This window comes from Akebia trifoliata, chromosome 4 (assembly GCF_017979445.1).
Source record: "Akebia trifoliata isolate Shusen 1 chromosome 4, ASM1797944v1, whole genome shotgun sequence".
Classification (NCBI taxonomy): Eukaryota; Viridiplantae; Streptophyta; class Magnoliopsida; order Ranunculales; family Lardizabalaceae; genus Akebia; species Akebia trifoliata.
The window spans coordinates 11,525,176-11,539,640 of record NC_141378.1 but is presented as its reverse complement, the minus strand read 5'-3'; the positions used below and the strand labels follow the sequence as shown (position 1 = coordinate 11,539,640).

The window sequence follows — 14,465 nt, the reverse complement described above, 5'->3', positions numbered from 1 at the left end:
TTTGTACAATCCACACCCAAAATGAAATTTGTAACATTAATAACATAAACTACCAATATTAATGTCCAAAGATACAAAATAGTTGGCAAGTGAACTGAAGCCACTAGATTTTCCCCCCCTATTTAGGAGACCTTCAGTCCAAGCCAACTTGAGTGGAGCCCTCATAATGATGAGAGTGGAACCACACCATGTGCTAGCTTTACAAAACGTTAATCTCAAAGACTTTATGACTTTGCAAGTCATCCTACTTTGCAAGTCATCCTATTGGGGATAAACCATGGATATTGTCTGATAAATTTTTGGATAAAGAAATGGTCTTATTTCGATTATTGTGTTTATCCAATTTTCTCAAAATTTTGGAGTCTAGAATTTGAAGATGACCAAAAATAAAATAAAATTGTGGGTCTTCCATATAACTGTTCTGTTTAGGCATTGTATCATATAAAGCTCCTTCAAGTCCTACATCTCCATTCTCAACCAAAATTCCATATCCCTCTAAGAATGGATAACATCTTCACTCTCAACCTTCTCTTATCTCTCTTCCTTTTTTCTAACATCATCTCCTCATCATCTTCTACCGTGGAACAACGTCAGACCTATATCATCCACATGGACAAATCATCCATTCCTTCTCCTTTCTCAACTCACCATAGTTGGTACACCTCAACACTCTCCTCACTATCAGCATCAGATGGCATTGCTCCAACCCATCTCTACACCTACAACCATGTTATGGCCGGCTACAGTGCTGTGCTGTCTCAGACCCAACTCGACGAGTTGGAGAGAATGCCAGGTCACATTGCCACATACCCTGACAGATTAGGTCACCTCGACACCACCCACAGCCCACAGTTTCTAGGCCTAAACAAATATACTGGATTGTGGCCGGCTTCTAAGTTTGGAGATGACATGATTATAGGTATTTTTGACTCTGGAGTCTGGCCCGAAAGCAAGAGTTTCAATGACCATGGTATGCCACCAGTACCCAAACGCTGGCGTGGTGCGTGTGAGGCTGGGAAGGCCAACTTCACCTCCTCACATTGTAATCGAAAACTTATAGGAGCTCGTTATTTTAGCAAAGGGATCAAGCAATCAGGACTCAACTACACCGAAGAGTTTGATACTCCAAGGGATTTTGATGGGCATGGAACCCACACTGCATCGACAGCGGCTGGATATCATGTACCCAACGCTAGTTACTTTGGATACGCCAAGGGTACGGCAACTGGGGTTGCACCCCATGCCCGGCTTGCTGTGTACAAAGTTATTTTCCGAGATTCTGGAGCGGAAAGTGATACATTAGCTGCGATGGATCAGGCAATAGAAGACGGTGTGGATCTCATGTCATTGTCATATGGATTTCCTGTAATACATTTTTACGACGATGCAATTGCAGTGGGTGCATTTGTAGCAATGGAGAAAGGGATCTTTGTGGCCTCTTCTGCTGGAAATGATGGCGATCATTCTTACCTTGTCGGTAAAGGTGCTCCTTGGATCACGACAGTCGGCGCAGGGACTATCGATAGAGACTTTCTCGCTTCTGTGACTCTTGGTAAAGGTGTTGCAACCTTTAAAGGGAGATCAGTATTTCCTAAAGATTTTTTAGTATCAGGTGTTCCCCTCTACTACGGACATGGTAATAAAAGCAAGGAGAATTGTGATGTCAACTCTTTAAATCCTAAAGATGTTTCAAGAAAGATCGTTTTCTGCAAGTTGAATAAGAAAACACATATATTTCCACAAATGGAGGAAGTGAACCGAACAGGTGCTTTAGGAGGGATCTTCGCGACTGATTATGCTCATATTTTGGATCCCAAAAGTTTCTTTATGCCATTTGTGGCCATTGGTCAGACTGACGGAAAGGTGGTGATGAAGTACCTAAAAGAGGTGGCACAACAACCAACTGTGGACATCAAGTTTAAAATAACAGTGCTAGGTACTAAACCAGCTCCTCAGGTGGCTGCATTCTCGTCACGAGGACCTAATCGTCCAGCTCCTATGATATTGAAGCCTGATTTAATAGCCCCCGGAGATAATATCTTGGCGGCATACGTGCCTAATAGGGGAGGTGCACGAATTGGGAATGGTTTCTTGCACACTGACTATGACCTTCTGTCTGGTACATCAATGTCCTCGCCCCACGTGGTTGGTATTGCTGCTTTGCTAAAAGCAGCGCACAAAGATTGGAGCTCCGCTGCCATCCGATCGGCGATGATGACCACTGCAGATTTGAAGGATAATACGAATCGTCCAATCACTGAACTGTTTTTCGGAAAATCTGAGAGCCCTCTTGATTTTGGAGCGGGGCATATAAACCCCAACAAGGCTATGGACCCAGGTCTCGTTTATGATATAGAGGTGCAAGACTACATCAATTTCCTATGTGGGTTGAACTACACTAGTGAGCAAATGAGGATTATTACTAGGCGATCAAATTACTCTTGTGATCAGGCCAATCTTGACTTGAATTATCCATCATTCATTGTCATCCTCAACAACACCAACTCAACGACTTACACCTTTAATAGGGTCTTGACAAATGTCGTTGACTCTCGATCAGTTTACCGTGCTGTAGTGAGGGCTCAAACTGGCATGAAGATTATTGTAGAGCCCAAGACACTCTCCTTTGAAAGAAAATATAGCAAAGCTAAGTTTTCGGTAACAGTTGAGATTAATTTGAGAGGTTTTAAGGGTGATTACTTAGGAAATTATGGGTATCTCAGCTGGTCCGAGGTTGATGGGAACCATGTTGTGAGAAGTCCCATTGTTTCTGCTTATGCTAGGCAAGAGTACACTATGTGATTTCCACTTTCCAGTATAGTTATGAGCATGGGTGTTTTAGTGTTGTATTTTGGCAATGTTTTTTTTTTTTTTTTCTTCTTTTGCTAACTAGAAAGCTCAAAATGTTCAGATAGCCCAAAAGGTAGAAATTGATTCATGGGCTATTTGGGAGGCTGCCCTTTATTTAAATCATCCTGGGATGACTTCAGGAGTGGATCCTCTGCAGTGCAGAAATGGTGTAGCTCTTGTTCTACAGTTCATAATACATCACATTTAACCAAAATAACAACATATTTCTCTTCTACTCATGATTTAGACGAGATTCAGAAAAATAAAATAAAAGAAAACACTTGTTTTTTCGTTTAATCAAGTGTTTGAGAATGGACGGTCAATGAACTCCTAAATTTAATCCGTCAGATGTAACTGGTTCGATGATGTGGTGCATTCTCAATTGTTGAAAAGTGGTACATGGAGCTAAAAAATCCATTGAGTTGTGTGGACCCAAAAATTCAGGAGTTGAACCAAGTCGAATAAATAACTACAAAAATAAACACAAATGCTCAAGTGACTTGAAATTACAGTTTTACAACACAAAAACTTGACTCAACTAAAAGGTCCATTGAGTTGTGTCGACTTGAAAATTCAGGAGTTGAATAAATAACTGTAAAAAAAAGAAAAAAAAATATTAAATAAGTTAAAAATACTAAAAAATTATTTAGAAATCAGATAGAGAGAGACTCACATTGAATCTCACTAGCTTTTATAGGAAAGAGAGAAAGAAGGGTGGATTTACAAGGGGAGGGGCAACAATCAAGTTCATAAATACGTTAAAACTCTCTTTTGCATCAAGTTCAGAATCATGATCGAATTAGAATTATTCGAAATTAAATATTTTATAAATAGAAAGTCTAACTTTAACTGTGATTTCGGAGGGATAAACAAAGTCAAAATATTTTCGTAAATTACATTCTCTCAGTCTTATTTTCAACGCCTTTGAAATCGTCAAATTTCGAGTCCGTATGATAAAATTATGCCCAATTTACTATAGACTTTCTATGTAGATCCTCTTAGATCATGGAGTTTAAACTTTCTTTGAATGTCATGTACTGTACCAATTAAAAAATCAGCCCAATAAAAAACAAAATAAAAAATGATTTACAAATTAACAGTAAAAATTGACAATCCACAATTTTAAATCACTTTTGATGATGTTAAAAGTTTTAAATTGGATTGATTTTTTGTAAGGATGATCTCCTCACGCGTAAAAGTTATCCTTACAAAAAATCACTAAATCCAAAACTTTTAAGTCTTATAAGATAAATTTTGGCTCCCTAACCAGACCCAAGATTAAAACACCCAATTCAAATATGAGCGGCATTTGGAGATCTTTAAGAGAGCCAAACATTAACAATTTTTCAATGTATGGGTTAGAAGTTTCAAAATGAGTTGAATTTTTTGTGAAAATGATCTCTTCAATGAGGAAATCATCCTCATTAAAAATCAGCCTATTCCAAAACTTCTAACCCCATAAAAAGTGATTAACAAAATTTGGACGGCCCACGATTCTTCAATTTGTAAAGTAGGGTTAGAAGTTTTGGAATAAACTGATGTTTGGTGAGTATGATCTCTTCACCGTAGAGATCATCCTCACAAAAATGCAGCCCTATTTTGAAAAATGTTTGACACAATGATTAGCTCTCTTTAAGGCCTCAGATCGCTTCCTTACAAACATTACAAAAATTTACAGAGAAGTTATTACCTCAACATTACATAGCATTATAACACATAGGATTAAGCTTATATAAAATCTTAACAAATAGAAATCGAAAGAGAGAGAGATTCTATTTCCACATTTTAGTGTAATAAGTTAAAGTCGAGGTGCCACTAGCAGCTATGTAAAAACAAATTGTAAACATATTATTACAATTCTAAGGCAGTGTTTGTTTGCGCTATTTTTCAGCGCTTATTGCTGAAAAAAATTAAATTTAACACTTTTTGTCAAAATAACGTGTTTGTTTATTCTATATTTTCAACGCTTATTGCTGAAAATAAGTGAAAAAAATTCAACACTATTTTGATGTTGAAAAAAAGTGCTGAAGCGATAAGTGATAAGGTCCCAATAATATCATTTTGGGACCGTAATTTCACCGAGATTACCATCATATAAATACTAGTTCCCTTACAATAATAATAAATTTTATTAAATCCCAAATTAATGTGACTAACAATAGTTTGTTACTAATTTCAGGTGAAAAGGGCACATTCGGAAACCAACAAAAGAAATAACAATTATGGTTACAATACGCGGGCCGAAAGGAAGTTTCTAGAAAAATATCGATCGATTTGGGCGCCACGTCACCGCGCCGCGGCTAGGCATGACCGCGCCACGGTCATTTCGAGGAATTTATCCTCGAGATTTTTACAGAAGCTTCTAGAAGCTTCGGTGGTTGTAACTGATTGGGTAGTTCGAAGCAAATCATCCGAAAAGTTGACCCGATTACCCGAATACAATGTTATAAATTGGGGGCTCTTCTCTTCTTCTCTTGTTCCATAAGTTTTGATTTTTTTCTTCTTTTAATTTTCTGTAATTTTTCCTTTTGGTGAGATCTTGAGAGTAGTGAGAACATCAAGAGTAAGCCATTGGCTCTATTGTAACTTTTTGAGAGATCCATTCAAGAAGGAATCAAGTTGCATCTTCATCTTCTTCTCCCATCTTCTCTTTGCTTTTTAGTATTGTTGCAATATGATCCTTGCGATGATCGGCTAGATCCTCTTTAGAGAGATCAATGATGCCGAAGCAAGTTTATCCCTCTAATGTAGTTTTAATTCCTTATTTTGCTTACATGTTTACTATTCTAGAAATTCTACTTTGATTAGATGATCTACTTATATTTTTGATTCAAACTTTGATAGCCATTACTTAGATAAGCTCAAGAACGGCTATGCTTTGTGAAGAATCTGAATATAAGCTAGGCAATCTCAATTAAATCTGAATTTTCATGAATGTCTCTTGGTTACCTTTAATAATTAAACCGCTCCACCTTCCGATCCATGAGCAATGACTTGCTACATGGATTGAGTTATTCTTGGAATTGATCTACATTATGGATAGTTTGCAAAAGCTGATTTGATTTCTCTAAACCTCCTTTCTTATATCTTCAATCTCTACTTTCTGTTTTTATTTCAAATTGCAAGTTAATTTCCATTTCATTTATGCAACAAATCTGTTTTGTTTTTAAGAAAAATCTGTTTTCCAATTCTGTTTTGGACTTCTAACCGAATGAATCTTTGAATCCTCATTGTCCCTGTGGAACGAATTCGACTTGCCCAAAGTCTTAATTCATATCTTAATCTTTGCATCTCTATAGCAAGATCTACAACCGATTAATAAGCACTTTGTTTTTTCAACACGGACAAATATGCCCTTCATCTTTTTGAGCATGTACAAGTATGCCCTTATTCTTAAAAGGATATTACCTCTTATATCCCATGGATAAGTATATAAGCACCCCACAAATTAATAAACCCACACCATGGCTAAATTATTTTGTTTTATATAAGTTAAAATTTTTGGAATGAGTTGATTTTTGGTGAGGATGATCTCCTTATCAGTATATAAAACCACCACAAATTAATAAACCCACACCATGGCTAAATTATTTTGTCTTATATGGGTTAAATTTTTTGGAATAAGTTGATTTTTTATGAGAATGATCTCTACAATGAGAAGATCATCCTGACAAAAAATCAGCACACCCTGAAACCTCTAACCCTATCAAAACAAGTTCAAGAACCGTAAATCGTCTCTTTTTTTTTGAAAACTATTTTTGACGAGTTAGAAGTTTCAAAATGGACTGATTTTTGGTGAGGATGATCTCTAAACCATATAGACCATCCTCACTAAAAATTTGTTCATTCCAAAAACTTTAACCCATATAAAACAAAAAAAATTGACTATGGTGTGGGTTGCCCTTATTAATTCATAGAGTGCTTTTATAATTACACATCCTTCATTTCCATCGAAAATTATTCATCCAAAATTAAGTTATTTTAATGTTGATTTAAAATTTTGATGACTTGTATGACATTATTATTTTTAATTTGAAATTTGTGGGCTTTTATAAATAGAAATTATTTTTATAAATTGAAGATTTGAGTATTATTTATTATTCAAAAATGAATTGTATTTTAATTTTATAAAAAATAATATATTTTATTGTGTTTGATAAGAAATAGGCATTTGAAACATGCAAAAATATATAATATGATTGTAAGGGTAACAAAGACAATTTACCAGCTTCAGCAATGTGTAACAATATGATTCAGCATCTAAACAAATAACTTTTTCAGCACTTAAATTCAACGCTTCATGCTATTCAGCACTTATTTTTTTCAGTTTAACAAACACCTAAGAAAAACTCTTCTTAGACATTGAACATTACAAAGCTCCGCCGCCGCCGCCACCACCATGATGATGATGCCTACCGCCACATGATGATGATGATGATCGCATCCAGCGTCACCTCCTGCTTCATCACCAGACAAAACTTGCAAAACGCAACAACAACTATTATTCCAAATAAAGGTACAAAGATTATGAAGGCAAAATACACTTTTCCCATCTTCTCCTTGATTGATTTATATTTTTATCTTCTCATCTCTCTGCCCGTAAAATATATATTTTTTATTATTATAAATTTGTTCGAATGACTAATAATTTCCCTATTTAAGGTATTCGATGTCTGAAATTTTCTCATCTACGATGTTTGGTAGAAGCTTTCTACATAAATGGAATCGTTGATGGATTTGGTTTTATTACGTTTTAAGAGAAATTTTAAATTAAATTTTTTTTTTTTTGGGAAACTGACCATTTTTTTGGAGAATCCGATCTAAACCTAGGTCGATTCGAGTATTTTTATTTATTTATAACTTTTGCTGGAATAAGTTAATTTTTTTAAAGTGGAATACAATCCAACATTGATTTGAGTTTTTTATTATTGATTTTTTTTAAACTTTAGATGGAATGTGTAGCTTAGGAGAGAGCGAAATGAAATAATTTGTTTTATTTGGAAACTAATGAGTAGGATAATCTTATCTAAGAGATTTTGGGACCTCACATCACATCGTACATCCTGATGTGAAAGTGTATGGGGACCATAGATGCTTTCCCCCGAAATACGAGTGAAAAAATATTTATGGTTTTTATCCACGTTCATGTCAAGATGTGCGATATGAGATCTAATCTTGAGGTCACTCCACGACGACTCTAATTTTAATTTTTGAAAAACACCTCCCAATTCCAATGTGTAAGGAGGTTTACTATAACAAAAAAATACCATCACTGACGTTCAAATAACTTATTAAAGAATTTTCATAGCATTTTCTCGAATTAGTATGGTATGCTACACTTTTTTATAATGTTTTTGGAAATAATTATTTAATACTACAAACAAAAAATAATAATGAGTGTCTTATCCAAATGTGAAATAATAGTAATGAGTGTCTTATCCAAATGTGGGGGCCTTCTCTTATGCTTGAGATGCCCCTGTATTCGAAACAACTTCTTTCTTTCTTCTAATTAATTTTTTTATATTTTCTTGAACATCACAAAAGTTCAGAATAAAAAAAATAAAATTGTTTTTAACAAAGATTTGAAGATTTCCAGCTCCATACATTGAATCAAAAAAGTTATTTTTCACTTTTGAATTTGAATATTAACTTTCGAAGTGCGGTGGAAGTTCGGTAGTCCGATATCAGTTTCTCAATGAATTTTAGAGGGCTGTGGTGTTGTGATTGCTAATGTAGTAATTATTAAGTTAGTAAGGAAAATGTTTATCTTGTTGAAAAGGGCAGAAATTGTCGGCAAATGATCTGATGCCACTGGATCTAGATGTGGTTGGCTCTATTTTATTAAACCAGCTGGACTGGAGCCCTAAATAATGATAGGGGCAATTGGGCGAAGACTTTTTGACTTTTGAAAGTGATGTGAATCCTATTGGGGGATAAATATTTTACACCCTGGCTGCCTGGCTTAATTTATTTGTTTTTTATTAATAAATTAAAAAAAAAATTATTGTGGATCTACCAGACTTTGTTCTGTTTTACTCTTACGTTTATGCCTTTGTATTACATATATATAGTTCCTTCATCTGCAACCAAAGTTCCATATCGCTCTAACAATGGATCACATCTCTACTCTCAACCTTCTTTTATTTATCTTCCTTTTGTCTTACATCTCCTCATCTTCTTCAACCACGGAACAACCTCGTCAGACATATATCATCCACATGGACACATCAACCATTCCTTCTCCTTTCTCCACTCACCATAATTGGTACACCTCAACACTCTCCTCACTGTCAGCACCAGATGGCATTGCTCCAACCCATCTCTACACCTACAACCATGTTATGGCAGGCTACAGTGCTGTGCTGTCTCAGACCCAACTCGACGAGCTGGAGAGAATGCCAGGTCACATTGCCACATACCCTGACAGATTAGGTCACCTCGACACCACCCACAGCCCACGGTTTCTAGGCCTAAACAAATATACTGGATTGTGGCCGGCTTCTAAGTTTGGAGCTGACATGATTATAGGTATTTTTGACTCTGGAGTCTGGCCCGAAAGCAAGAGTTTCAATGACCATGGTATGCCACCAGTGCCCAAACGTTGGCGTGGTACCTGTCAGGCTGGGTTCATGTTCAATTCCTCAAACTGTAATCGTAAACTTATCGGAGCTCGTTATTTTAACAAAGGGTCGAAGCAAAAAAGCGGCGATCAGACCGGTGAAGATGATACTCCAAGGGATAATAGTGGGCATGGCACCCATACTGCATCGACAGCTGCTGGAAGTCGTGTGCCCAACGCTAGCTACTTTGGATATGCTAGGGGCACGGCAATGGGGGCTGCTCCCCTTGCTCGGCTCGCCGTGTACAGAGTGCTTGCGCAAGATTCTACGGAAAGTGATGTATTAGCCGCCATGGATCAGGCAATAGAAGATGGTGTGGATTTCATGTCATTGTCATTAAGATTTGATGAATCAGATTTTTTCGATGGTGCAATTGCAATTGGGGCATTTGCAGCCACAGAGAAAGGGATCTTTGTGGCTTGTTCTGCTGGAAATAGAGGTGTTGAATCATACACTGTTGCTAATGGTGCTCCTTGGATCACGACGGTTGCTGCAGGGACTATCGATAGAGACTATCTTGCTAATGTGACTCTTGGTAAAGGTGTTGCAACCATTAAAGGAAGATCAATATTTCCTAAGGACTTGTTTTTATCAAGAGTTCCCCTCTATTTTGGACGCGGTAATACAAGCAAGGAGATTTGTGATTCCCAATCCTTAAATCCTAAAGATGTTTCAAACAAGATTGTTTTCTGTAGGTTTAGTGAGAATTCAGATATAGAGCAACAAATTGATGAAGTTAGCAGAGTAGGTGCTGTAGGTGCGATCTTTGCAACTGATTCTGCACAATCCTTGCGTCCCAGCAACTTCCATATGCCCTTTGTGGCCATTAGCCCGAGTGATGGAAAGGTGGTGATGAAGTACATAACAAAGGTGGCGCAACGGGCAACTGTGGACATCAAGTTTGTAATAACAGTGTTGGGTACTAAACCTGCTCCTCAGGTGGCCTCCTTCTCTTCTAGAGGACCTAATAGCTTAGCTCCCATGATAATGAAGCCAGATATACTAGCTCCCGGAGTAAATATCTTGGCAGCATACGTGCCGAATAGGCCAGCTGCACAAATTGGGGATGTTAACTTGCACAGTGATTATCAACTTATGTCTGGTACATCCATGTCGTGTCCCCATATAATCGGCATCGCTGCTTTGCTAAAATCAGTTCACAAGGATTGGAGTCCCGCTGCCATCCGATCAGCGATGATGACTACTGCAGATTGGGTCGATAATACGAATAGAAGGATCCTTAACCTGTTTACCAGCACAAGTTCATCTGGGAGCCCTCTTTCTTTTGGAGCTGGGCATGTAAATCCAAACAAGGCCATGGATCCAGGTCTAGTTTATGATTTAGAAGTACAGGACTACATTAATTTCCTGTGTGGGCTGAACTACACTAGTAAGCAAATAAGAGTTATTACTAGGAGATCAAAATACAATTGTGATCAGGCCAATCTCGATCTCAATTATCCATCGTTTATCGTCATCCTAAATAATACCTACACAGCAAAGCATACCTTTAATAGGGTATTGAAGAACGTCGCTGATTCTCCATCAGTTTATCATGTTTCAGTGTGGGCTCAAACCGGCATGAAGATTGTTGTGAAGCCCAAGACACTCTCCTTCAGAAGTAAATTTGACAAAGCTAAGTTTTCAGTGACAGTTGACATTAAGTTGGGACCTTTTGTTAGTTACTTGGGCAATTATGGGTATATTAGGTGGTCTGAGGTTAATGGGAAACATGTTGTAAGAAGTCCCATAGTTTCTGCCTTTTCTATTGACCATATTGCATGAGCATAGGTGTTTCAATGTTGTACTTTGGCAATCTCCACTAATGATTCTGCATTAGTGGGTCATCGATTGAATCAAGGTTTGAAATTTTTAGGGTGTGACAATTCAATTGTTCTGTAACGTAATCTTGTGTCATCTTTATGTTTCAAATTCACTAGTTTTTTTGATATAGCAAGCCTTGTTTCTTTAGTCTTTTACTAAAGTTCCCCTTAATTTTTCTATTGAAAATTTGCCGATGATTCATTCAGAACATGATGAAAAACACTATCATCATCCACTATTTGATAAATCCTCATCATCGTCCATACCTTTCAATTTCACTCCATCAACTTGTACGGTTACATGCAAATCTTTAATTTTGTTAAGTAAAATACCAAACTTTCCAACCAACATAGACATTATTTGATAAATCCTCATCATCATCCATACCTTTCAATTTCACTCCATCAACTTGTACGGTTACATACAAATCTTTAGTTTTGTTATGTAAACTTTCCAACCAACATAGACATGGGTTAGGTTGAGACCTCTTCTCAACATGGTTTCAAATCTCGGTTTGACTAAATTTTGTTAGTCACAAAAGAGTTGGTTGTGCCTCGAAAGAGAATTGCACCTAGTTAAAACATCTTCAGGAGATTCTTAGAGACAACCATTTAAGCACCAGTTTCTTTGAATCTTGTATCAGAAAAAATTTGTTATATGTTGTTTGCTTTGAATTGCTGCTCTCCTTATTGAATCTTCTTCTTCAGTTCCTCGGTTCCCTTTCGCTATAGTGAGTGCATGGAATTTTATTTTCTTAATCTGTTTCACTATGAAACAGAGGAGACATCAATGCTTTATAGCTCTCCTTGTTCTGTTGCTGCAGCTGTCTTGGCATGTTTCTACACATATAATATATTAATAAATACTGATTGAACATCTTCGACCTTATCTTCCTCTTTTTCTTTTTGCGGTTTGTAGGAGTCCTCGGTTTTTCGCAGGTTGTGTCATACGTCTTCATAGTTCTTAAGCTACAATGGGAGTTTCCCCTTCTGCCTTGGGATAATATGCCATCCATAGGCTTCCTTAGTTAATTCCTTGGTTTATGGTTTTGTTAGTCAGTCCTTCACATTTTTTGTAAAAGTGTGATCCAAGATGCATTCTGTAGGCCATCCATTTCATGTCGACATGTGGCTCCTACAAGGGTCTAAGTTATAATAAAGCAGCAGTTGAGATTTTTGTTTGTTAATCGTAAAAATCTCAAAACACTAGGAAGTCATTCAAGCTTATACTGCTTACGGTTTTCTCTCCAAACATACATAATATATGTTATGTATGGATAATATTTACAATTTTGATCTTAAAAAGCATAAATCCGCATGTGTGGTCTTCCTTGCACAATAGAACATTATTTTGTTTGTTCAGTTGATTATGGCCAATTAGTCGTAGTCACTAACCAAATATATTAGGATTTAGGACATCAATTAATGACTTTTTTATGGATAAATTAATGATTTTTTTATAGATAGATCAATGATTTATTGTATGGAAATTTATATTTATTATATGTTTATTTTTTTGCATTAAAAATGTGTTACTTCCAAAAATTTATAGAATATTGGCAACCCATAGAATTGAACCAACCAAACCGACCTTAGTTCAAAGATTATTATTATTTTTTAAAACTAACCATTTTTTTTTGTGTGGATCCCATCCAACATGGGTGGATTTGAGTTTTTTGTTTTTAACTTTAAATGGAATAGGTTAAATTTTTTTAAGTCTAAATGGAATCGAGATCTAAACCTAAGTTGATTGGAGTATTTTTATTTATGTACTTTTTTTTATAACTTTTGATGGAATAAGTTATTTTTTTAAAAAGTAGAATACGATCCAACATTGATTTGAGTTTTTTTTTATATTTATTATTATTGTTTTTATTTATACTTTAGATGGAACGTGTAGCTTAGGAGAGAGAGAGAAATGAAAGAATTTGTTTTATTTGGAGACTAACAAGCATGATTATCTTATCTAAGAGATTTTGGGAAATCTTTTAGAATTTATTTTTGTTGAAAATCCTCCCAACGCCTATGTGTCCAATGTATACGGGAGTTAAATAATTTTATGAATGATGCTGAAGTGACCTCAATGTGGAAGTGTATGGGGACTATAGATGCTTTCCCCTATGAGTGAAAAAGCATTTATGGTTCCTATCCACTTTCATGTCAAGATATGCAATATGAGATCCAATCTTGAGGTCACTCCACGAGGGCTCTAATTTTATTTTTGGAAAACACCTCCCTATTCTAATGTACGACAGCAAAACATACCATCAATGATGTTCAAAGAACCAATTAAAGAAGGAAAATGTTGGAATGACACAAACGGCGACACAACGGTGACAAAAATGATGTGGTGGCACTCATATAACCGTAAATGCTTTTTTATTTGTATCTCGTGGAAAAGCATGTACGGTAATGTGCATGACATCACGTGTTTTTGTCACCCCAGCACGACTCATTAAAGAATTTTTATAGTATTTTCTAGAATTAGTTTGGTATGCTATACTTTTTTTTATATTGTTTTTGGAAATAATTTTTTAATGCTACAACAAAAAATTAATGGGTGTCTTATCCAAAAGTGGGGCCTTCTTCTAATTAACTTTTTGTATTTTTTGGAACATGACCAAAGTTTAGAATTAAAAAAAAAAATAGTTTTAAAGAAGACTTGACGATTTCCGCTTCCATACATTGAATCAAATCTCTTCATTAAAGATTTTCCTACATTATTGAATGCTATTTTGTACATTAGTGACAAAAGCAATCCACATTGTTCAAAATGTCTGATTAATTAGCCTTACTAAGTAATGATTTCATCTTTACCAAGGTCCTGTGACATTAAAAAACATGATCCAAACCTTTAGAGTTGTAGAGGAGAAAATTATATGAATTTAAAAACAAAAAATAAATTATTTTTCACCTTTGAATTTGAATTTGAATTTTCAAAGTGAGGTGGAAGTTTGTTAGAACACTAAACCATAGATCAAGCTCAAAAGAAATTATTTTATGGATTTTTTTTTCTCAGATCTCAGTTTCTCAATGAAATTTAGAGGGCTGTGTGTTGGATTGATAATGTGATAATTATTAAGTTAGTAAAAAAATGGTTCTCTTGTTGAAAAGGACACAAATTGTCGGCAAATGATCTGATGCCACTAGATCTAGATGTGGTTTGCTCTAT

At 35.8% G+C, this 14,465-nt stretch overlaps 2 pseudogenes; both read left to right on the top strand.

The window, feature by feature from the left end:
- The first annotated feature begins 273 nt into the window (after positions 1 to 273).
- LOC147403779 (subtilisin-like protease SBT3 pseudogene) lies at positions 274 to 2,849 on the top strand (annotated as a pseudogene).
- A 6,049-nt stretch (positions 2,850 to 8,898) lies between these two features.
- LOC147403778 (subtilisin-like protease SBT3 pseudogene) lies at positions 8,899 to 11,421 on the top strand (annotated as a pseudogene).
- Positions 11,422 to 14,465: the final 3,044 nt, after the last annotated feature.